Genomic DNA, 23,786 nt, shown 5'->3' with positions numbered 1-23,786 from the left:
CAGTGAAAATTCAATGTTTACCTGACGTTAAATGCAAACAACTTGTGCTTCGCCTCAAGATGTCAGTAACTTTTGTAATCCATTTATTTTCAGCTTGTAATCCGGATCCATGTTTATCGTGTCTTTCCTTTACCTTACCTTATGTGTGTTAGAATGTAAGTGAACAGGTGTTTTTATGTGGCTTTACGGTTTTGTCTTGTTGCTTTTCGTCTGCTGGGGCACAGGATAACCAACTTCGTATCTCTTAACTTGGAAATAAGGTCTATCCCTATTCTTAGAGACCTGTCTCGTTGTTAGGTTGGTGGCGGAAACGACCCCTCTGGTCGCGTCCGTTTCATGTGTGGGTTTCCTGGGTGGTCTGAGCGGAGCGGCACTCCACTGCTGGCTGTTAGTGTGGTTCATAGATCTGGAGTCTGCCTTTTGCTACCAGTGATGGGATAGGTCGTAGTTTCAACCGCTGTCTTCATATGTTACGTTGTTGAGAATACTTAAGTTTTTCAACCTAACTGAAGTGTTCCGATTATTTCTTCGAATGTGCTGTGCATTATTCATGACAGGCAATGCTTTGATTATATTGCAGACAAGCGATGCAGAGAATGAGACGTAGGCAGAATCATATGGGACAACAGTCTTACGAAGCGATTCCACAGAGATGTTTCAACGTGTGCAATCAGTGGTCCGAGTTTGCTTTGTCCTTTTGGATCACTGTAGTGTGGATCGCGCTCCATGAAACATGGTTAGGCTAGGCTAGGGTACTTCCATTCTTGAATGAATGTGAGAGAAATTGCGTCCTTGTGTGTGTGTGCGGTATTTCTTTTCGTTTACTGTACTCTTATTTTACTTGTTCTATTGTTTGCTTCGTTCTCGTGTTGTCCCACATGTTCTTTATTCCGTGAGTCTTCTGCTCCGTTACTGTATCTCAATACGTTGTCCGTGCTAGTTTAGTTGATAAGTGCCGGGTGAACTAATAGACACATCTCATTTTCATGTTCTGTGAGAACTTTTAGTAATTGCCTTTTCTTTGGTTGGACCACGTGTTCCTCGATCCATTGTGGCCTTCTTCCTTTTTCTGGTTTTGTTATTAATTCGCGGTGAGTCATGATATATTCGTTGTTGTATCCATATTCCCTCATTGACTCTATACGTTTCGTGATTTTCATTTATTTCTATTTGGGACAGATAGATGTGTGACTCAGTCCCCCATGTGGTCAGGTCGGTTCTTTGTATATTGTGTGCGCGAATTCTCATGTCGTTTCAATAAATATAAAGCTCTTTGTGGTTAGCGCATTCATGTAATTGTGGTTTGTTGCTCTAAACTTCGTCTTTCTCTTGTGGATCTTTATTACATGACTAAAGCCGTGTCTTTGCTGTTCCTCTTCCCTCCCTTTTCCCTCACGCACACACATTTATATTGTGCAACGTAATTTCATCTTAATTTATTTCTTGTTCGAGAAGCAATTAAGAATATTGATAGGATGCCCACCATAATTATTTGAGGGTATCTCTGAATGAAAGTGGTTAGCGGAAAGTCATATTGTGTGTCCTGTTACCTTCCTTATAGCTCTCCAAATACGTACCCCATTAGCAGGTTAATGCTTTTGACGGCTTCTTCTTTTAAATATGAGCCTGGTTTTACATGTTACACAAAGGGGCAGTGACATCAAAGAAATATTACCAGAGAGAGAGAAGAGAGAGGATATGCGTAGAGCTTCTGTGCCTAATTCAAGTTATTGAATAATTATTCGAGTTTATTCAAGAATATTACGTTCTCTGGTTTTCATCTAGTTCACTTCAGCCGAAACTTTACTATCTTTTCTTTTGAACAAGTAGTCTGATAATTTCCAGTTTAGTCTTTTATCGTATATTAGGAAGGGTTTCGGCTGGTGGCGACCCTGAAATTTAATTGCACAGTTATCCCTCGTAGGTGGTTTAACCACTAATCGCACACAAACGCTAAGTGTGCGTGCAGACTGGTACTTAACATACGTCGATTCAACCAAGTACCAACAGTAAGCTACAGACGTGTAGCGTATACCGTGTTCTTAGGAAGCGACGACAAACAGCGTGGCAGGTCGCCGCTTCTCTCGGACACGCGTCCAGCGTCATGACCACCAGGTTGCTGAGCATTCCGGAGGTTCCGCGGTCATCCCCGCCTCCTTTCTGTGAAAGCTCCTGCCACTCCAGTCTCATACAGATCAACAAATTCTGAAAGCAGTGCTTTTTCCCCAGTACAAGTGACAACAATTAATAGTTAAAGTCGTAACCGCTGTTTCCTTCCTTTTCTCAAAAATTCGTGATAGAAAATGCAATAATCGAATTACTCAGCCTGTAAGGTGGCCATGTCATTTTGATTTTTTGTTATCGATGTGCACGTCAGAGAGAGAGAGAGAGAGAGAGAGAGAGAGAGAGAGAGGGAGAGAGAGCAAGTTCATTTACTCTTAAACAATCTTCGGTCTTTTTCGTAGCACAGTCTTTGCATCTGCGCAGTCTAATACTTTCTCAGTTGAAGTGTGGTAGGTGATGGACGTAGACAGTAGTGCTGTGTGGACTTATGATTGTATCTGTTAGATGAAGAATAATTGATTGTAAAGGACAACAAGGATGAATATAATGTACATTGAAAGGTGAACTCAATGTACAGGGTGAGGCAGCTAAGTCATAACACCCCTTGTATCTCTCCAACCGTAATACATACAAACATGCCGTTTGGACAGTGATTTGCAGGGACAAGAGCTACTTGAATGCACCACATTTCATGTTTTTGCTATTTTTAGTACAGAGATATGAAGCCACCTTTGGTTTTTTTAAAATAGAAACCTATGTTAAATTTTAGCGTAACATGACGGGCTTAAAAAGACGGTTTCAAATATGTGTGTATCATAATATTTAGGCCAATAGTTTTTGAGACACAAATGTGTTCCCGTATCGTATTCGTCCTTCGAAGCGGCGTTGTCCAATGCGATCTATCCTGTTGACCACTGAGGAACTTAACCAAGGCGTTGTTTTCCTGCTTCTCGATAACGCCGCCAGGTGACGCACGAGGTAGCTGGAGAGAAGGGTATAAATGTGCTGACGGGGTAATGAGACATCTCATTTCCGTCACAGTCTCTTGGAGCAGACATGTACACCAACGAAGAAAAGTTAGATGTGCTTCTAGTGTATGGTGAAAGCAGAAGAAATGCTGTTAGAGCAATAAGGCGATATCGAGAGCTGTATCCTGATCGTGAGCCTCCTACGCGCCAGCTTCTTGCACGTATTTGCAATGAACTACTTGAATCGGGATCATGGCACGCCGTACAGAGGACAAGGCAGAAAACTGCAACTGGCGAAGTACATGAGGAGGGCATTCTAGCGTTGGTGCATAACGACCCTACTGTTTCGACGCTACGTATTGCCTCGGAATGTGGTATAAGTCAGAGAAGCGCTCTACGCATATTGCGCCGACATAGATTTCACCCGTTTCACCTCTCATTACATCAAGCACTCTCCGGTGTGGATTTCGAACGGAGCCAGGAATTTTGCCGGTTTGATCTGCAGCGCCTACAAGATGATCCAACGTTTTTTCAACGGGTGCTTTTTACCGATGAAGCGACTTTCACCAACCACGGTAATGTGAATTTGCATAATATGCATTACTGGTGAATAGAGAACCCTCATTGGCTTCGACAGGTACAGCATCGGCAACCGTGGAGTGTTAACGTGTGTCCCGGCATGGTCGCAAATGTCATTGTGGGGCCGTACGTCATTCCGGGTGTACTAAATGGCAATAACTATTCACAGTTCCTGCGAAACGTTCTGCCCATTTTGCTGGAAGAGGTACCACTAACTACGCGTCAGTGCATGTGGTTCCAACACGACGGCTGCCCTGCTCACTCTTCCCGTGTGGCTCGCCGGCCGAAGTGGCCGTGCGGTTCTAGGCGCTACAGTCTGGAACCGCGAGACCGGTACGGTCGCAGGTTCGAATCCTGCCTCGGGCATGGATGTGTGTGATGTCCTTAGGTTAGTTAGGTTTAACTAGTTCTAAGTTCTAGGGGACTAATGACCTCAGAAGTTGAGTCCCATAGTGCTCAGAGCCATTTGAACCATTTGAACCGTGTGGCTCCAGAGCTGTTAAATGAAAAGTTTCCGGATTGTTGGATAGGACGACGTGCTGATGTGAAGTGGCCAGCCCGGTCTCCTGATACGACCCCTCTTGATTTTTTTCTATGGGGAGCAATCAAACATAAAGTGTATGCTCAAACAATAACCACGCCAGACGATATGAAGCAACGTATCATCGAAACGTGGGCTGATATCTCACGTGACACCTTCGCAGCCATTCACAAATCATTCGAACGGCGACTACAAAAGTGCATTGCAGCAGAGGGGAAGCATTTTGAGCACGTGCTTCAGTAAAGTTTTGTATCATGTACAGTATGTGTTTCTCATCTTTGTGTGTATTTGCTTCATATTGTGATCAATAGTAAATATTTTCAAATAAAAACAAATACGTACGAATAATTGTGACTAATAAGTGCTTCCTCATTTACATTTGTATTTCTGTTACTTAAAATGTATTAACACCATCTAGTATTTTAATATTGTATGTTGTCTACTATTTTGGTATCACAGTTGTCAAATAAGTGAATAATATTTGCGCGACATCGTCAGTTAATTTTTGTGCGAAATATCGATGTCTGTGTTACTATTGTCGGGTAAATGGGCGTGTTTGTGTTAGGACGGACTCGCGACGTTTACCATGTACTCTACACAACAGGAAAGGTCGCATTGGACAACGCCTCTTCGAAGGACGAACACGATACGAGAACATATGTGTCTCAAAAACTATTCGCCTAAATATTGTGATATTGAAACCGTATTTTTGAGCTAAAATTTAACATAGGGTTCCATTTAAAAAAACCAAAGATGGTCTCATATCTCTGTAATAAAAATTAGCACAAACATGAAATGTGATGTATTCAAGTAGTCCCTGTCCCTGCAAATGACTTTCCAAACGGCGTCTTTGTATCTATTACGTTTGGGGAGATACAAGGGGTGTTACGACTTAGCTGCCTCACCCTGTATATTTTGAATAATGTTATTTTTGAAGAGAAGAAATTTGAGGTAAGGCTGCAACACAGCGCAGCTAGTAATGATTATAGTCAGCTAGTTAACTTGCTCAGAACTCAGAGAGAGATCACTCCACTTCCATGAGCCATGCATTAACATATTAACTGATTAAGCTGTTCGTTTTTTACAGAAAATCTCTGTTAACACTGTAACCTCTTTAAATCATTGCTAACTTTTTCGAGAAGAGTATTGTGTTACTCGTGAAGATCACGCGAAGTTTTACTCTGTCTCTTTGAATACTTACTTCACTCTAAAATCGTTCTCTTGGAATATCATTTCATAGGAACAGTTACTCTCCCCACCCACTGTTTATCATCACGCATTACCACATGCAACCGTATGAATATGTATTTAGAAGCAAACCTGGCTTAGCCGCTGCCTTCTTGCTGTTGTGCTTTCGAGAAATCTGCAGCAATGTTGTCAAGACGCGAGGCAAGCGGAAATTTTGATCAGGGCCAGACAATTGCTTTACTTTAGTTGCGCATTTAATGTAAAGACAATGCCTTTCAGATCAGTTACAGTTCACTTCAGTTCAAATTTGGTTTTGTTTAGTCAATGGTTAGGATACGAGTTAAAATTGGATAACAGTTTGTGGCAACATCGGTTTTCATATTTCGTAGATTTTACTGAGTGCGAGATAAAGTAGGGCTAGGTAGCACACAGAAACAAAATATGTAAAGTGGGGAGGATAGAAGGATCAAAAACGTACCTGACAAGAAACACGAGTTCCTGATCTACCACTACTGCGGAACGTGAGCTGTGTAGTTGTTAGCAACGCCAGCACGTGGCGCACATGAAGTGAAGCCCTCAGTCAGTTGGACCGTCGAGTGGCTCGCCTCGTTGGCACGCCAGAGGTATCCGCCACGGGAGCGTTAAGGCTCCTCTGACAGTTGCGTGTCACGTGATAAACGAGATGCGGCACGTCGAGTACTGTTACCTGAGAACTGCTGTGGCGTCTGTGTATCGATAGCTTGAAAGGCTTCATTTAACTGTTTGATGCTCGCCATACTCCAGCACGTCTGCAGGCACAAATGACGACGCTATTGATTTCCGGGTATTGCTACTTTGATATGCAGACAGCTGTCCCGAGCCGCGCTCTGCGCGAGCATTTCCGATACGTGTTTGTCCCGGCAAACAGTAATCTGCCATAAAGTAATTCTCGGTCACCACCACATCCAGCAAAATTGTGTTCCTCCGTTTATTTTCCACACGTATATTCCGGCAACATTATACAACTAAAGTAATGGAAATCAGTATAAAAGCAGGTTTCCCAGGAAAGTAATAGTAATTGTCTGAAGGATACATATATTGAATTTTTTCTTAAAGGAGTAGATACATGAAAGACAAACAATCATGAGGGCATTACATAATTTGTCTCACAACAGGAGTAACCGTTTCCTGCATGGAAACTGGTGTAAAGGAGCTCACTATCTTGTGTTACTGGATTGTTATTTCCATCCTTCCCCATTCCAACCTCCGTTCTTCCTAATTACCTCAAATAATCTCTCCTGCATTGATTTTGTTAGCGTTTGTAGTTGTTGCAGTGAAATTGTCACCCATCCTCTCGTCGTGCAAGTATTCTCCAAAGATTTCCTACGGGGTTCAAATCCAGGCTTCATACAGGCCAGGTCAAGACATCGATATCTTTATATTCAGACCACTTTTTGGTTGTAGCAGAAACTTACATATTTGCGTTATCTTATTGAAACATTACACTTTCGTCCCCTAGGTCCACATACATTCTAATCAATTCTGTCTCTAGCATATCAGCGAGCATGGTAGAGTTCATTCTGGTGTTCGGTAAAGCAATGCGTGGTATACCTTTAGTGCAGAAGACTGCCTAAATCATAAAACTTCCACCAGCAAAATTTCTGCTGATTCTTACCTCCTGCATTATTCTGAGATCATGTCAATAATATTGAAATCCATCCGGCCAATTTAAGTCATACTTGTTCTCATTACTGAAAATCACTTTATCCCATTCCGAAACCTACGAAATATGTTTGCAGCAAACTCCAGTCTAGCCTGTTTATATTTAGGTGTAAGGGCAAGTTTCTGTGGTCGTTTCTTGAATGCAAGATGTTTGCCACGTAACAAAATTTTTATCATACACTTGTGTAAATCACTGGCAACTATAACTCAGCAAGTTGAGAAGAATAACAGTTTTTGGCCCTTGCTTTGCTCAAAATAAAACATTCAGATGCCTCAGGTAATTTTCTACTTTTGTGGTATTCTCCGTTCTGTGCGCCCAATGTAACGAAAATATGAATCACTGTACTTGGAAGATTCAACTTCTAGGCGATTTGACGATTAGAAAGTCCCATTTCCAGGTAAGCAGCCGTTTTTGCTTTTTCATCACATGATAATTATTCTCCGTGCGGCATTGTCACAATCGTGGTTTATGTACACAACACACACTGTTATTCAGCGAGTCTGTTTCCTATCTGCAGTAAAGGCACGTACGCACACACTAACTTCGCTCAGAGCAGACTGCCTTTATACTGAGTTCGATCCAGTGCCATCTGAATCGTTGATGGCTTGATATATATTGTACTACTCACATCAAAAGCGATACCATTTGATTTCATTTGTCGGTATACTGGATCTCATACTATTTGCATATTCACCGTGCTCAACTATTCCAATTGAGAATATTAATTTTCCTAGTCATATCAGTGCCTTTATATTGATTACCACTGCTATATTGTGAGTTCTACAGTTTCTTAGCCCCGCGTATGAGGCAGTCTTCATTACAATAGGTATTCTTTTTGTATAATTTGTCAGCTGCATATGAATTTTCGCTATTTTCAAACACTTTCATCACTGACAAACTGCCTATTGGCTTCTGTCTCGGGTTCTTCGGCCGACGTTCATCTAATGATTTTTCTGAATGACACCGACCACGTAATAAAATTCGCCGACACGGAAGTTCTGGCTGTAGAGAAGCATTATCACACGCGCTTGTTCAGAGAAGCTGTAGAAATAGAAAAACACGCGAACAGTTTGAACAAGAAAGAGGAAAGCCTTAAGGTAAACGGATCCTGGCTTCCCGTACTGCAGCGAACGACCGTCGCAGGTAGCAAGAGGAGAACCGCACCGGAAATGACAGCGGAGAAGCCCTCGGACGTTGGCGCGCCAGGTACATATAGTCTGCGCCCGCGAGCTCGGCTCCAGTTCACCACCGGCAATGGAGGGTGAAGCTTTGACAATGCCAGCCACTCGTGCTGGCGAAACGTCAGAAAAATCATTAGATGAACGTCGGCCGAAGAAACCGAGACAGAAGCCAATAGGCAGTTTGTCAACAAGTGGCCACGAAAGCCTTAACAATTTTGTACTTTCGTCATTATTTCTGCACTTATTGTTCTTTGTGTTAGACATTGTACAAGGGACAGTCATAGAGATATTGAGACAACACATCGAAGAAGAAAATGAAGCTAAGATCATGCGACTTTGTGAAGGGCTTAGTCCTTGTGATATTTGCGCTTTAATGCCGCAAATTTTCCGAGGCATTGACGACTTGGTGGAGACTGGTCGTAAAAGTTCATATCTTGGCCGTTCAGGAAACATTACTCTTAAACTCACTACGACGTTATTCTGAAAATGTCTGTGACGCAATAGTTTTTTCATCGAAGGACAGAGGAAGAGTTCCCTGCGTGCCTTGACAGAAGAATACGAAGACGCAGGTAAAATTTGATAGGCTGAAAGAAACAGCTTACCTGAGTCTTGTGAAGAATGAACTGGATCGTTGTCGTGGTGGAAAAACACTACTTTGGATAGTTTCCCGCGTCGCTTCGTCTTCACAGCCTCCTGGAATCTCGTCACTAAATTTCAATGGTATTCTCTTGAGAAATATTTCCCACTTGCGAGCATAATCAGTTAGCACCGCACTACGACAGCCGAAAATCACATTCGGCATCACCTCGCCCGGTGGTGCTCGAGCCTTCCCCTTCTTCAAACAACTTACGGAAATACAGCCGCGTGACGTGTTCAATAACCGCAGCTCTAACACCCCGCCATTTTCAAGGCACAAATGCAGCGCCAGGGCGCTGTGCAAGGAAATTTAAACCCTCCGTAGACAGAGCTGTGCCGATCAAGATCCATAGTATGGCGTATGGGGAAAGACAATGCAGATTAGCACGTAACCTTATAAATAAAGAGGATTTTGCTAAAAATCTGCTTTGAATCCAGCCCTCTCCCTGGTCGAACAATGTTATTAAGAGGAGTTCAAAAATTGTTCAAATGGCTCTGAGCACAATGGGACTTAAATTCTGAGGTCATCAGTCCCCTGCAACTTAGAACTACTTAAACCTAACTAACCTAAGGACATCTCACACATCCATGCCCGAGGCAGGATTTGAACCTGCGACCGTAGCGGTCGCGCGGCTCCAGACTGTAGCGCCTAGAACCGCTCGGCCACCCCGGCTTGCTTAAGTGGAGTAATCAAAAAGTTTCGGTACAGTCGAGAATGGGTATGTCTTTCAGGCAAATTCTGAGGTCATCAGTCCCCTGCAACTTAGAACTACTTAAACCTAACTAACCTAAGGACATCTCACACATCCATGCCCGAGGCAGGATTTGAACCTGCGACCGTAGCGGTCGCGCGGCTCCAGACTGTAGCGCCTAGAACCGCTCGGCCACCCCGGCTTGCTTAAGTGGAGTAATCAAAAAGTTTCGGTACAGTCGAGAATGGGTATGTCTTTCAGGCAAATTCTGAGGTCATCAGTCCCCTGCAACTTAGAACTACTTAAACCTAACTAACCTAAGGACATCTCACACATCCATGCCCGAGGCAGGATTTGAACCTGCGACCGTAGCGGTCGCGCAGCTCCAGACTGTAGCGCCTAGAACCGCTCGGCCACCCCGGCTTGCTTAAGAGGAGTAATCAAAAAGTTTCGGTACAGTCGAGAGTGGGTATGTCTTTCAGGCAAAATCACTGTGAGGATTGAGGCAATAACCCCACCGACGCACGAGGTACAAGATACTCGTTTGGTAATATTCTGTGTCCTGATTCGTGAAGAAGTCCGTAACAAGTTGCTGTGCATCCTCGTCCGACTGGGATCGCCGACCCTTGAGATGCTTTTATTTTAATGGATCGAAGTCATGATAATTGAGTGAGGAAAAGATCAGGACTAGAGGGCGGGTGTTCGAGTGTCTCCCGCTTGAGCTGGCGCAACTTCTAGCCTCACGACATTTGCGATATGGGAACGTGCGCTATGCACGGAACTGTAGGCACCATCTCACAATTGTGATTTTAGACAGACATGCTGCCGCATGCTCACTCTTCATTCTCCGATGGATGTCTACAGTTGTTTTACTTTGGCACCCTAGGAAAGAATAACAGCACTTTGGTCCTGTTCGGACATATTTGGCAATAAATTTGCCATAGTTCACGTTTTCGCATTTAACGCATGCATGTCGCAAAGACATGAATGCCTCACTAATTCCTTGGCCACATGTCGGTGCTTATACACCCCTATCGGAGTCGCCATGCCCTTCATGTAAGCTGCAACAACAACCTTGCGTAAACTTTTTGATTGCCTCTTGTATTACTTGCTCATTGGTAACTAGTACTCACTATCGATATCTTCTGATGTTGGTCCTCTTCGGTTGTGTGGTGTCTCTGCCACTACTTGTTAACTGTGTGTGTGTGTGTGTGGTCTTCTTGCAAACGCTGCATTATGTTTCTTGGTCGGTGTAGCCATACCTGCCGAGAGTTTATACACTCCTGTAAATGGAAAAAAGAACACATTGACACCGGTGTGTCAGACCCACCATACTTGCTCCGGACACTGCGAGAGGGCTGTACAAGCAATGATCACACGCACGGCACAGCGGACACACCAGGAACCGCGGTGTTGGCCGTCGAATGGCGCTAGCTGCGCAGCATTTGTGCACCGCCGCCGTCAGTGTCAGCCAGTTTGCCGTGGCATACGGAGCTCCATCGCAGTCTTTAACACTGGTAGCATGCCGCGACAGCGTGGACGTGAACCGTATGTGCAGTTGACGGACTTTGAGCGAGGGCGTATAGTAGGCATGCGGGAGGCCGGGTGGACGTACCGCCGAATTGCTCAACATGTGGGGCGTGAGGTCTCCACAGTACATCGATGTTGTCGCCAGTGGTCGGCGGAAAGTGCACGTGCCCGTCGACCTGGGACCGGACCGCAGCGACGCACGGATGCACGCCAAGACCGTAGGATCCTACGCAGTGCCGTAGGGGACCGCACCGCCACTTCCCAGCAAATTAGGGACACTGTTGCTCCTGGGGTATCGGCGAGGACCATTCGCAACCGTCTCCATGAAGCTGGGCTACGGTCCCGCACACCGTTAGGCCGTCTTCCGCTCACGCCCCAACATCGTGCAGCCCGCCTCCAGTGGTGTCGCGACAGGCGTGAATGGAGGGACGAATGGAGACGTGTCGTCTTCAGCGATGAGAGTCGCTTCTGCCTTGGTGCCAATGATGGTCGTATGCGTGTTTGGCGCCGTGCAGGTGAGCGCCACAATCAGGACTGCATACGACCGAGGCACACAGGGCCAACACCCGGCATCATGGTGTGGGGAGCGATCTCCTACACTGGCCGTACTCCACTGGTGGTCGTCGAGGGGACACTGAATAGTGCACGGTACATCCAAACCGTCATCGAACCCATCGTTCTACCATTCCTAGACCGGCAAGGGAACTTGCTGTTCCAACAGGACAATGCACGTCCGCATGTATCCTGTGCCACCCAACGTGCTCTAGAAGGTGTAAGTCAACTACCCTGGCCAGCAAGATCTCCGGATCTGTCCCCCATTGAGCATGTTTGGGACTGGATGAAGCGTCGTCTCATGCGGTCTGCACGTCCAGCACGAACGCTGGTCCAACTGAGGCGCCAGGTGGAAATGGCATGGCAAGCCGTTCCACAGGACTACATCCAGCATCTCTACGATCGTCTCCATGGAAGAATAGCAGCCTGCATTGCTGCGAAAGGTGGATATACACTGTACTAGTGCCGACATTGTGCATGCTCTGTTGCCTGTGTCTATGTGCCTGTGGTTCTGTCAGTGTGATCATGTGATGTATCTGACCCCAGGAATGTGTCAATAAAGTTTCCCCTTCCTGGGACAATGAATTCACAGTGTTCTTATTTCAATTTCCAGGAGTGTATTTCCTTGCGCATCACAACCTCCCTGAATTTACGGTTTCAAAATGATAGGGTGTTCAAAAATGGTTCAAATGGCTCTGAGCACTATGGGACTTAACTGCTGAGGTCATCAGTCCCCTAGAACTTAGAACTACTTGAACCTAACTAACCTAAGGACATCACACACATCCACGCCCGAAGCAGGATTCGAACCTGCGACCGTAGCGGTCGAGCGGTTCCAGACTGTAGCGCCTAGAACCGCTCGGCCACTCCAGCCGGCAGGGTGTTCACGCGTCGAAATACTAGTGGTTTTCAAAGATGTCATCCGGCTGCATGCATATCATTTGCTGGAACATTTTATACGCCATGGGGAAGCTCGTGTATCAGGACTCTTCGCCTTTATCGTCGTTGATCAATTCGCGTTTCCACAGCTTCCTCTGCTCGTTTGTTATGATGTCATAGTGATACACCTGGAGTGGTCGTCGCGAAAGTAGACCTCTCAAGATCACACTCACTGTCTGCAGTCCGCAGGCACTGTTAGCTCTGATTCGCCCACCTCAGCTTTGTTGCCTCATATGTACTATCAACAGCGCAGTTCACAGGTTGTTCACTGTTCCCGTGTGTTCTCATTGGTTCCCGTGTGGTTCCAGTTTCCCATGGAACGGTGCACTGAAGTATGTTAGGTAGTGAGTAAATGTAGGAAAAATGGAAAGACGCCATCGCACCAGATCCGGTTGAATATGACGAGGAGATGTCGCTTGTAGTCGGATGAGATGTTTAATCATCTGACCCTGCATCCGATCTGGCCCAGGAGCTATGTCAGGGAAATGTGCAAGGGCACTGAAGCTCCCACGCTGTAAATGGGGTGTTATAAGGTTCACTGTGGCGTGTAGCGATCGAGAGGACTTTCCTTTCCATCCGTCATTTCATGGTGCTGAAGGCTGGGGGTTAGTTCTCCGACGCAGAGGCTGAAGCATAGTGCTCAGCAATCGCGTTTGCGTCGGAAGACAGCACGCAATTGATGTTAATGCCAGGGACACCTGACGTCTGATCTTCTTCCATTCTTGGGAAGGTGATAAAGGCCTCCAGTGGTCGAGATGTATCTCTCCCAAAACTCCTGCTTCCGTCTTTGGTAAGCTGGAGAACTCGGGCATGGAGCCGCTTAAAGGCTATGAGGTGCTCTAGGGAAGGGTGCCGCTTATGCCGCTGTAGAGCTCGCGGACGCTCCTTAATTTCCTCAGCGACTTCCGGCGAACACCAAGGGACCTCCTTTCGCCGAGGGCACCCTAAAGAGCGACGGATCGCGTTTCCCGCCACATTAACGATTGTTGTTGTCACCTGCTCAACCATCACATCGAAGTTGCCATGTGGAGGAGAGTCAATGGTGACCGCAGGGGTGAAAGTTTCCCAGTCTGCCTTGTTTTAAGTCATCTGGGCAGGCGTCCATGGGCCTGACGCTGGGGCGGTGACAGGAAGATGGGGAAGTGGTCACTACCACACGGGTCGTCATGTGCTCTCCAGGGGATAGATGGGAGAAGTCCTGGGCTGCAGATGGATAAATCAATGGCCGAGTAACTACCATGAGCCACACTGAAATGTGTGGCGCCCCCAGTATTTAAGAGGCAGAAGTCGAACTGAGACAGTAAAGTTTCGACACCTATGCCTCAGCCAGTAAGAACTGTGCCACCCCACAAGGGGTTATAGGCGTTAAAATTTCCTGAAAGGAGGAAAGGTTTAGGAAGCTCATAAATCAGTGCAGCTAATAGATTCAGGGGTACTGCACCATCTGGAGGAAGATATACATTGCAGAAAGTTATTTCCTGTGTCGTTCTTATTCTGACAGCCACAGCTTCAAGAGGTGTTTGAAGGGGCACAGTTGCGTTACAGACTGAGTTTAGGACATAAACGCAAACTCGACCTGACACTCGATTATAGTCGTTCCTGTAATATCCCTTATCGCCGTGGAGGGCAGGGGTCCATATTGCTGGAAACCAGGTTTCCTGGAGGGCAATCCAGAAAGTAGGTGTGAAGCTTAACAGTTGCCGTAGCTCAGTCAACCAGTGGAAAAAACCGCCGCAATTAGACTGGAGGATGACATCGTGAGACTGGGAGGGCATGAAACATTCAATGAGTCAGTTTACACCTCAGCGTCACCTGTTGCCACTGATTTTATTGCCTGAGCAGTGTATATCCATTGTGTCTGAGGGTCTCGCGATATCTAGGTCCTCAGCGGACGCCAGAATCTCCACCTCATCCCCAGACGCAGAGCTTTTAGGTAGCGGTGGTGTGTGGCCACCGCAATTTCCTTGGTCTTAAGAGTCTTCTTTTTGGACTTTTACCGCTGCTTCTTGGGTTTCTCTCGCTGGGAGGACTTCACTCATTCAGTCTCCAGGAGTGAGTAGGATCGTAAGGCCATACGACCAGATGCTCTTGGGTACTTCAGCCACTGGTGGGCGTCATCTTTCCCAGTAGCGGAAACCTGGGAAGGGAGTGACCCAAGGGATCCCTTCCTGGCGAGAGGAGCCAAAGAAGATTTACGGTTCTCCAGCTGGGAACTGGGGACTGGTGTCCTCGATGGTTGGGGGTGGGGGTGGGGGTGGGGGTGGGGGGGGGGGAGGGGCAGTGCTCCCAAGGTAGGTGGTGCGGGAGCAACAGGGGGGGGGATTGCCCCCCCCCCACCCCACCATCAAGGGGGTAGGTGTAGCCTTCTTTCTCTGAAAAAAAAAATGGTTCAAATGGCTCTGAGCACTATGGGACTTAAAATCTCAGGTCATCAGTCTCCTAGGACTTAGAACTACTTAAACCTAACAAACCTAAGGATATCACACACATCCATGCCCAAGGCAGGATTCGAACCTGCAACCGTAGTAGTCCCACGGTTTGGACTGAAGCGCCTAGAATCGCTCGGCCACAGCGGCCGGCAGAGTCCCTGACACCGAGCATCTGAAGTCAGACAGTGCAGATTACACCTCCAAGATCTGTTGCACAACATAATTTGTTTTTCACTAGTTGTGTGGCCACAGAATGGGTATCACTTAACGGGAGTCTCGGAAGAACTGACATTGTAAAAAGAAACAGCACGGAGTCGAAAATATTTCCATATTACCACTAATTTTGTTGAGTTATTAGTTTGGTTTGATGCGGCCCGCCACGAATTCCTCTCCTGTGACAACCTCTTCATCCCAGAGTAACACTTGCAACCTACGTCCTCAGTTATCAGCCTGATGTTTTCCAGTCTTTGTCTTCCACTTAAGGGTTTTGCTCTATAGCTCCCACTAAAATCATGGAAATTATTCCCTGATTTCTTAACAGGTGTCATATCGTCCTGTCTGCTGTTCTTGTTAATTGTATTCCTTTCCTCGACGAGCCTGCGGACAACCACATCATTCGGTACCTAATCAGTCCACCTAATTTTCAACATTCTTCAGTAGTGCCACATCTCAAATGCTTCGATTCTCTTCTGTTCTGGTTCTCCTACAGTCCATGTTTCACTACGATAGAATGCTGTGCACCAAATGTCCATTCTCAGAAATTTTTCCCTCAAATTAAAGCTCCTGTTTGATACTACATGATTTCTCTTTGTCAGGAGTCCCCTTTTTGCCAGTAATAGTCTGCATTATATATCCTCCCTGCTCCGTCTGTCACGGATTATTTTGCTACCTAGGTAGGAGAATTCATTAACTTCATCTGCTTCGTGATCACCAATTATGATGTTAAGTGTCTTACTGTTCTGATTTCTACTACTTCTCATTACTTTCGTCTTTCTTCGATTTGTTGTCAATATGTATTATGCCCTCATTAGACTTTTCATTCCATTCAAATATGCCGTAATTTTTCTTCACTTTCACTGGGATTAGCAATGCCTTCAGCGAATCTTGAGATCCTTTCACCCTGAATTTTAATTCCACTCTTGAACCTTCCTTTTATTTCCGTCATTGCTTCTACGACGTATAGATGGAACAGCAGGAACGAAAGACTACATCTCTGTCGTCTTACACCCTTTCTAATCCGTGCACTTTGTTCTTTTTCTTCCAATCTTATTATTCTCTCTTTGTTCTTGTACATGTTGTATATTACTCGTCTTTCGCTGTAGCATACCCCTATTTTCCTCGAGATTTTGAACGTCTTACACCATTTCATATTGTCGAATACTTTTCCCAGGACGACAAATATTATGACCACAGTAAAATAGTAGCGGTGATAGACTGTCACCTTACTTCACGCCTGTCCTGATTTCAGTTTAGTTATATTTGCTCCTTTCCAAAAACAACATGGTTGGTTGTAGCGATACAAGGATTTGGTGGAAGATTAAGAAAAAAAGAGACTCGAACGTCTTAAGGGCAGAATTTTAGAATGCCGCCTTATCAGATTACGCTAACGTCACTACATCTACATCTACGTCTAAATCTACGTGATTGCTCTGCTAATCACAATAAAGTGCCTGGCGGAGGGTTCAGTGAACCATTTTCCTACTACTTCTCTACCATTCCACTCTCGAATGGCGCCTGGGAGAAAGGAACACCTAAATCTTTCCGTTCGAGCTCTGATTTCTCTTATTTTATTATTATGATCATTTCTCCCTACGTAGGTGGGTGTCAACAAGATATTTTCGCATTCAGAAGAGAAAGTTGGTGATTGAAATTTGGTAAATAGATCTCGCTGCAAAGAAAACCTCCTTTGTTTCAGCGACTGCCACCTCAACTCGCGTACTATATCAGTGACACTCCCACCCCTACTGTGTGATAACACGAAACGAGCTGCCCTTCTTTGTTTTTCGATGTCCTCCGTCAATCCTACCTGGTAAGGATCCCACACCTCGCAGCAATATTCCAGCAGAGGAGGGACAGGTGTCTCTTTAGTCGGTTTGTCGCATCTTCTAAGTGTTCTGCCAACAAAGCGCAGTCTTTGTTTCACCTTCCCCACAATATTATCTATGTGGTCTCTCCAATTGAAGTTGCTCGTAACTGTAATTCCTAGGTATTTAATCGAATTGACAGCCCTTAGATTGTGCGATTTATCGTATACCCAAAATTTATCGGTTTTGTTTCAGCATCCATGTGGATGACCTCGCACTTTTCTCTGTTTAGTGTCAATTGCCACTTTTCGCACCACACAAAAATTCTCTGTAGATCATTTTTTAATTGGAATTGCTCATCTGATGATTTTACTAAACGGTAAATTACAGCGTCATCTGCAAACAATCTAAGGGGGCTGCTCAGATTGACCTAAATCATTTATGTAAATCATGAACAGCTGAGGGCCTATGACGCCAGATATCACTTCTGTTTTACTCAATGATTTACCGTCTATCACTGTGTGACCTCTCTGTCAAACGACGGGCGGGAAAAACGAGCACTTAAATTTTTCTGTGCGAGTCCTGATTTATTTTATCATGATGATCGTTTCTCCCTATGTAGGTGGGTGCCAGCAGAATGTTTTCGCAATCGGAGGAGACAACAGGTGATTGAAATTTCGTGAGAAGATCCCGTCGCAACGAAAAAGGCCTTTGCTTTAATAATTGACAGTCCAATTCACGCATCAGTCTGTAGCACTATCTGCTTTATTTCAGCACAGTACAAAACGAGCTGCCCTTCTTTGAACTTTTTCGATGTCGTTCGTTAGTCTCACCTTATGCAGATCCCATACCGCTCTGCAGTACTCCAGAATAGGACAGACAAGCGTAGTGTAAGCAGTCTCTTTAGTAGACCTGTTGCACCTTCTAAGTGTTCTGTCAATGAATCGCAGTGTTTGGTTTTTTCTCTACGCAGCTTATATACCTAAGGACTTAGTGCTTAGTGAAATTTACAGCCTTCAGATTTGTGTGATTTACCGCGTAATCGAAATTTAGCTGATATTTTTGTTTTAGTACGCATGTGAATAACTTCACATTTTTCTTTATTCAGGGTCAATTGTCACTTTTCGCACCATACAGATATCTTATCTAAACCATTTTGCAAGTCGTTTTGGTCATCTGATGACTTTAAAAGACCGCAAACGACAGGATCATCTGCAAACAATCTAAGAAGGCTACTCAGATTGTCTCTTAAGTCGTTAATATAGATCAGGAACAATAGAGGGCCTATAACACTTCCTTGGGGAACGCCGGATATTACTTATGTTTCGTCGCCCCAAAATGCAAACGAACTGTTCTCCATGGCAACGCAAGGCTTCACACACGTCTGCGCACCCGAGATCACAAAACTTCACTGGACTGTTCTTCCTCATCCACCCTACAGCTGTGATCTCGCAACTACCGACTTGCATCTGTTGGGCCGAATGAAGGATGCACTCTGCGGGAAACAGCACGTGGATGATGGTGAGGTTACTGATGCAGCGGGGCGTTGGCTCCGACGTCGACCAGTGGAGTGGTGCCATGCGGGCATACAGGCCCTCTCAGTGAGATGGCGTAATGCCGTTGCATTGAACGAAAATTATGTTGTATACAATGGTGATGAATAATAAGGTGTATTAGAATCCTGAATAAAATCGACCTGCTTTCAGAAAAAAAGCGTTGCATTATTTACTGAGCCCACCTCGTAGGGCGCCACTGCAGGGTCTGTGGGCATGCGCATTGGCGCCAAACTTGCATCATTTTCATGTCGGATCTCACTATACTTATTTCTAAAGTTTAGTATTCGTACATTTCTTCCCTCTGGGTACGCTATTTTTAATGTTGCTGAGTGTACTACAAACATGAGAAAGATTAGGAAACTCGGTGACCGTTTGGGTGTAACGTTCCACCGTGTAAGTATCAGCACAGAACCGCACCAGTATCGGCGAGGGCCTGACACGGGCTTTTTGTTGTGTGTGTGTGTGTGTGTGTGTGTGTGAGTGTTTTTTGCAACCGGCTGGCGGAATGAGCGACTTGAGCGGCCCGCTGGGGCGCGTGACGGCAGGCGCCGCCCACGCGCCGTGCTGGTGAATGGGCGACGGCGGCCACGTGCTGGCGCCCCTCCGTGCAGCACGACACGCGTAGTCGCCCGGGCCCGGCCGCAAATAGACCCCGGCTCAATGAGGCGAGCGTGTCACCCAGCGGCGGGCTGCACGCGCGCTCGCCCACTGCTCCACTCGGCAACTCGCCAGGGAGCACAGCAGGTGTCATCACCCCATTTCCCAGCAACTTCACTCCGTGGAAGACTGGCCACAATAAGCGAACACGTGTTTCAGATTATCCGTAAATACGCGACCATTTCTGGAACAACGACTGTCAAAGTTTTCAGGTTGCCTTTTGTTGGGTGGTATCTTCTGACGAAATGGTGACTTGATGGAAATCGCAGCGCCCTTCTGTTACATCGGATTCTCTCTTCATGGGCCGGCCGCGGTGGTCTAGCGGTTCCAGGCGCGCAGTCCGGAACTGCGCGACTGCTACGGTCGCAGGTTCGAATCCTACCTCGGGCATGGATGTGTGTGATGTCCTTAGGTTAGTTAGGTTTATGTAGTTCTAAGTTCTAGGGGACTGATGACCACAGATGTTAAGTCCCATAGTGCTCAGAGCCATTTGAACTCTCTCTTCATGGAGCACGGCTGCCTTTCTGGCTCACTGCCGCCTGTGCGCCTGTCGACGAAGGCGGTTCTACGCTAGGATGCAACTGGCCCGTGCCCCAGATTGATAATTGATAGAGGTACACGCACTACAGGTGGCGCAACGTATGGCGGGTGGCAAGCACCCCCCCCCCTTTTTTTTTTTTTTTTTTTTTTCTCGACAGTGCAGCACGCTCCGCGTGGTATGTCACCGTCAATGGTAAACAACCAAATAGTTCTCGTCTCAATCAAGTTTACATCGTCAACTCCCCGCTTTGCGTCGCGTGCGGAGTGCCGGACACGAACCATCAGCGCCTCGTTTGTGGCCCATCACTAGATGTTTGACGCTCGGCCCACAGATTTCTGGCCTTGCTCACACGAGCCACTTCTGACTGGGTAACACACACGATGTTGTTCCCAGATGACGTGCACTGCCCACAGGCGAAGACTCACTCTGTGAATTGGCTTCACGGCCTTGCAGATTGATACATTTCTGCCACTGGCGAGAACACTACTCTCGATTTTTGTACTGACGCGAATGGAACGAGCGACATTGCACCATTGTCCCTAATCCGAAATGCGGGCCATACTTTTCCAACTTCCTTTGGAGTGCTTTCTACGACCTGTCGGTAGTTGGAATGCCCCTGCAATGGTCAATTGACCTGCTGCACTGTTTCTGACATAATGATCCCCAACGGTATGCCACTTTATTTCGAGAAAACCTGCATAGATTTCTCCACGGCAAGGGGCGGCTTTCATGGACTTCACACCACAGGTCCAAGGGGGGAAAAGTTTACGTACAACTGTTGCGATATTTGTAGTTAGTGGCCAACACTTGAAGTGGTGCAGAAATTCTTTAAGGGTCGAACTGTCGGTGGCAGATAGATCCCCTTTTTTGCAGTTTCCTTTGTAATAAAAAAAAACAAGAAAAAAACAAGGAAGTGTTGCTCAGTTGTATGCTATTACTATTGGATACAAAGTCTTTATATTATTTATAAAATTACACCTTGATTTCACAACAAGTGTTACACATTTATTGTGTAATATAGGTGCGTGTGTGGTATGTTGAGGGGTTATGGTCATTTTAAATTCTCGTATTCTGATATTTCATTCTCATAACAGTTCTTATATTAATTCTTATATTTTATTGATATGTTTGTTCTTCAGGAAGATTTGGCATATTCCCTTGGACGATACTTTCCTCAGAAACATTAGAAACGCAGATTTCTGAACACCACAAACATCACGCGGATGCGTGTCTACCACAGTGACTTTTCTTCGTGTAACCTCACTGGGGAAAGAAACATCATTAACACTGCTGAAGATTTCGCACGCTGGCAATAATTTCGCGGCGTAGCGTGCGTAATTGATCACTTTTACGAAAACGGGCGCTTACAATTAATTTTGAATTAAAATACACATAGAAATATCACTGAAAATAATTTCAAATAATATTCTCATTTTTTAAAAAAATTAATTCATCTGACACACAATTAACAGACGAGTAAGGACAATGTTATATCAAAATACGCGGGAAGAAATTCGTGTAGTAACCTTCTACAGACATGGGTAGATAAATCAGAAACAAAAACAAAAGTAATAATCGGCTTTCTAACACAGGGTGAAAAATTAAGAAGCTGCCATGCTAACCACTGTGTCATCATTCGTCTCAAGATATCACAGGCACATAAATTACCTTGAAACTGCATCTGAAACTTTGACTGTCGTTTTCTCATTAACGGCAGGGTACCTACAGATAAGCCGAGTAACGTGTTCGATTATTTTGACCCCTTCTCCATTGGGCGAAGTTTCTGGGAAATTTGATTATGGCATTTACCCTGTTCTCCTCGTCTGTATTCGACTACCCCAATAATAACTATAGTGTGCCCCAAACAATTAGGCTCTAAATTAACAAGTGAAGGAAGATTAGGGTTCAACGTCTCGTCGACATCGAGGTCATAGAGACCGAGCAAAAGCTCGGGCTGCGTCAAGGATGGAGAAGGAAATCGTTTGCACCATTTCAACGAAACCCTCTGGGCACATTCGTGGAGACACTTAGGGAAATCACGCGAAACCTAAATCAGGTTCGCTGGACGCCAATTTGAACCACCGTCCTCCCGAAGGCGAGTCCAGTACGCTAATCACTTCGCCATCTCGCTCCGTGATCATAATGAGGCAAGTGAAAGACTACCCTGAAATGGAAATAAACAGTCATTGGTCGGAAATGAATATTTCACGTGATCCGAGGTCTTCAACGAGCGATGTGTGGGGGCACTCATTTTTTCACTACCTGTGCTTCACGGGAAACAACTGTTGCTCCCTCTACACTGCTCTCGCTAGCTTGAAAATTATGCCCAGTAGTCAGAAGAAAATGGTAGTTACACACGTCTAAAAGAAGGATTTCAGAAATGATTCACTTAGCTACCGTCAAACATCATTGAGCTTAATTTGAGCTCAAACACAATGGGGTAAGTTGACTTCACAACTGTAAATGAAACGCATGAAATTGTGGATGTTCTATTCGAATCTGGGGTAAGTTAACTTCACAATTATAAATGAAAATAATGAAATTGCGGATGAAAACCATGTGTCGGACGGGTTCTAGATTAGAATAGAACATCCAGAGAGAGAGAGAGAGAGAGAGAGAGAGAGAGAGAGAGAGAGAGAGAGAGAGAGAGGATTCTACTCTTCCATTTTTTCTCTGTTTATTTCATTGTTGTAGTAGATGAATCCAAATTTATTTATTTATTTAATCTTTAATCGTATGATTAGGCCGCCCCCGTCAGGGAGGCCATTCGTCGGGTGCCGGTCTTTCAATTTGACGCCACTTCGGCGACCTGCAGTCGATGACGATGATAGGATGATGATGATGATGATGATGATGATGATGATGATGACAGCACAACACTCAGTCCCTGGGCGGAGAAAATTTCCCGACCCAGCCGGGAATTGAACCCAGGCCCAGAGGATTGGCAGTCCGTCACTCTGACCATTCAGCTGCCGGGGGCGGACAATCCAAATTAAATATGCTTTATTGTATTGTTATACACTGAGATAACAGAAGTCATGGGATAGTGAGATGCACTTATACAAATGGCGGTAGTATCGCATACATGCGATATAAAAGGGCAGTGCACTTACGGAGCTGTCATTTATACTCAGGTGATTCATGTGAAAAGGTTTCTGACGTGATTATATTCGCAATACTGGAATTAACAAATTTTGAACGCGGAATGGTAGTTGGACCTAGATGCGTGGGACGCTCCATCCCGGAAATCGTTAAGGAATTAAATATTCCGACATCAACAGTGTCAAGAGTGCGCCGAGAATACAAAATTTGAGACAATACCTCTCACTACGGACTACGCGGTGGCCAATGGCCTTCACTTAACGACCGACAACAGCGGCGTTTATGTGGAATTGTCAGTGCTAACAGACACTGCGTGAAATAACAGCAGAAATCAATATGGGATGTACGACGAACGTATCAGTTAGAACAGTGCCGCGAAATACAGGATGTTTCAAAAATGACCGGTATATTTGAAACGGCAATAAAAACTAAACGAGCAGCGATAGAAATACACCGTTTGTTGCAATATGCTTGGGACAACAGTACATTTTCAGGCAGACAAACTTTCGAAATTACAGTAGTTACAATTTTCAACAACAGATGGCGCTGCGGTCTGGGAAACTCTATAGTACGATATTTTCCACATATCCACCATGTGTAGCAATAATATGGCGTAGTCTCTGAATGAAATTACCCGAAACCTTTGACAACGTGTCTGGCGGAATGGCTTCACATGCAGATGAGATGTACTGCTTCAGCTGTTCAATTGTTTCTGTATTCTGGCGGTACACCTGGTCTTTCAAGTGTCCCCACAGAAAGAAGTCACAGGGGTTCATGTCTGGCGAATAGGGAGACCAATCCACGCCGCCTCCTATATGTTTCGGATAGCCCAAAGCAATCACACGATCACCGAAATATTCATTCAGGAAATTAAAGACGTCGGCCGTGCGATGTGGCCGGGCACC

Source organism: Schistocerca serialis, chromosome 5, assembly GCF_023864345.2.
Source record: "Schistocerca serialis cubense isolate TAMUIC-IGC-003099 chromosome 5, iqSchSeri2.2, whole genome shotgun sequence".
In the NCBI taxonomy this organism is placed as follows: domain Eukaryota; kingdom Metazoa; phylum Arthropoda; class Insecta; order Orthoptera; family Acrididae; genus Schistocerca; species Schistocerca serialis.
The sequence above is the reverse complement of the archived record's forward strand: the minus strand, read 5'-3'. Positions refer to the sequence as shown.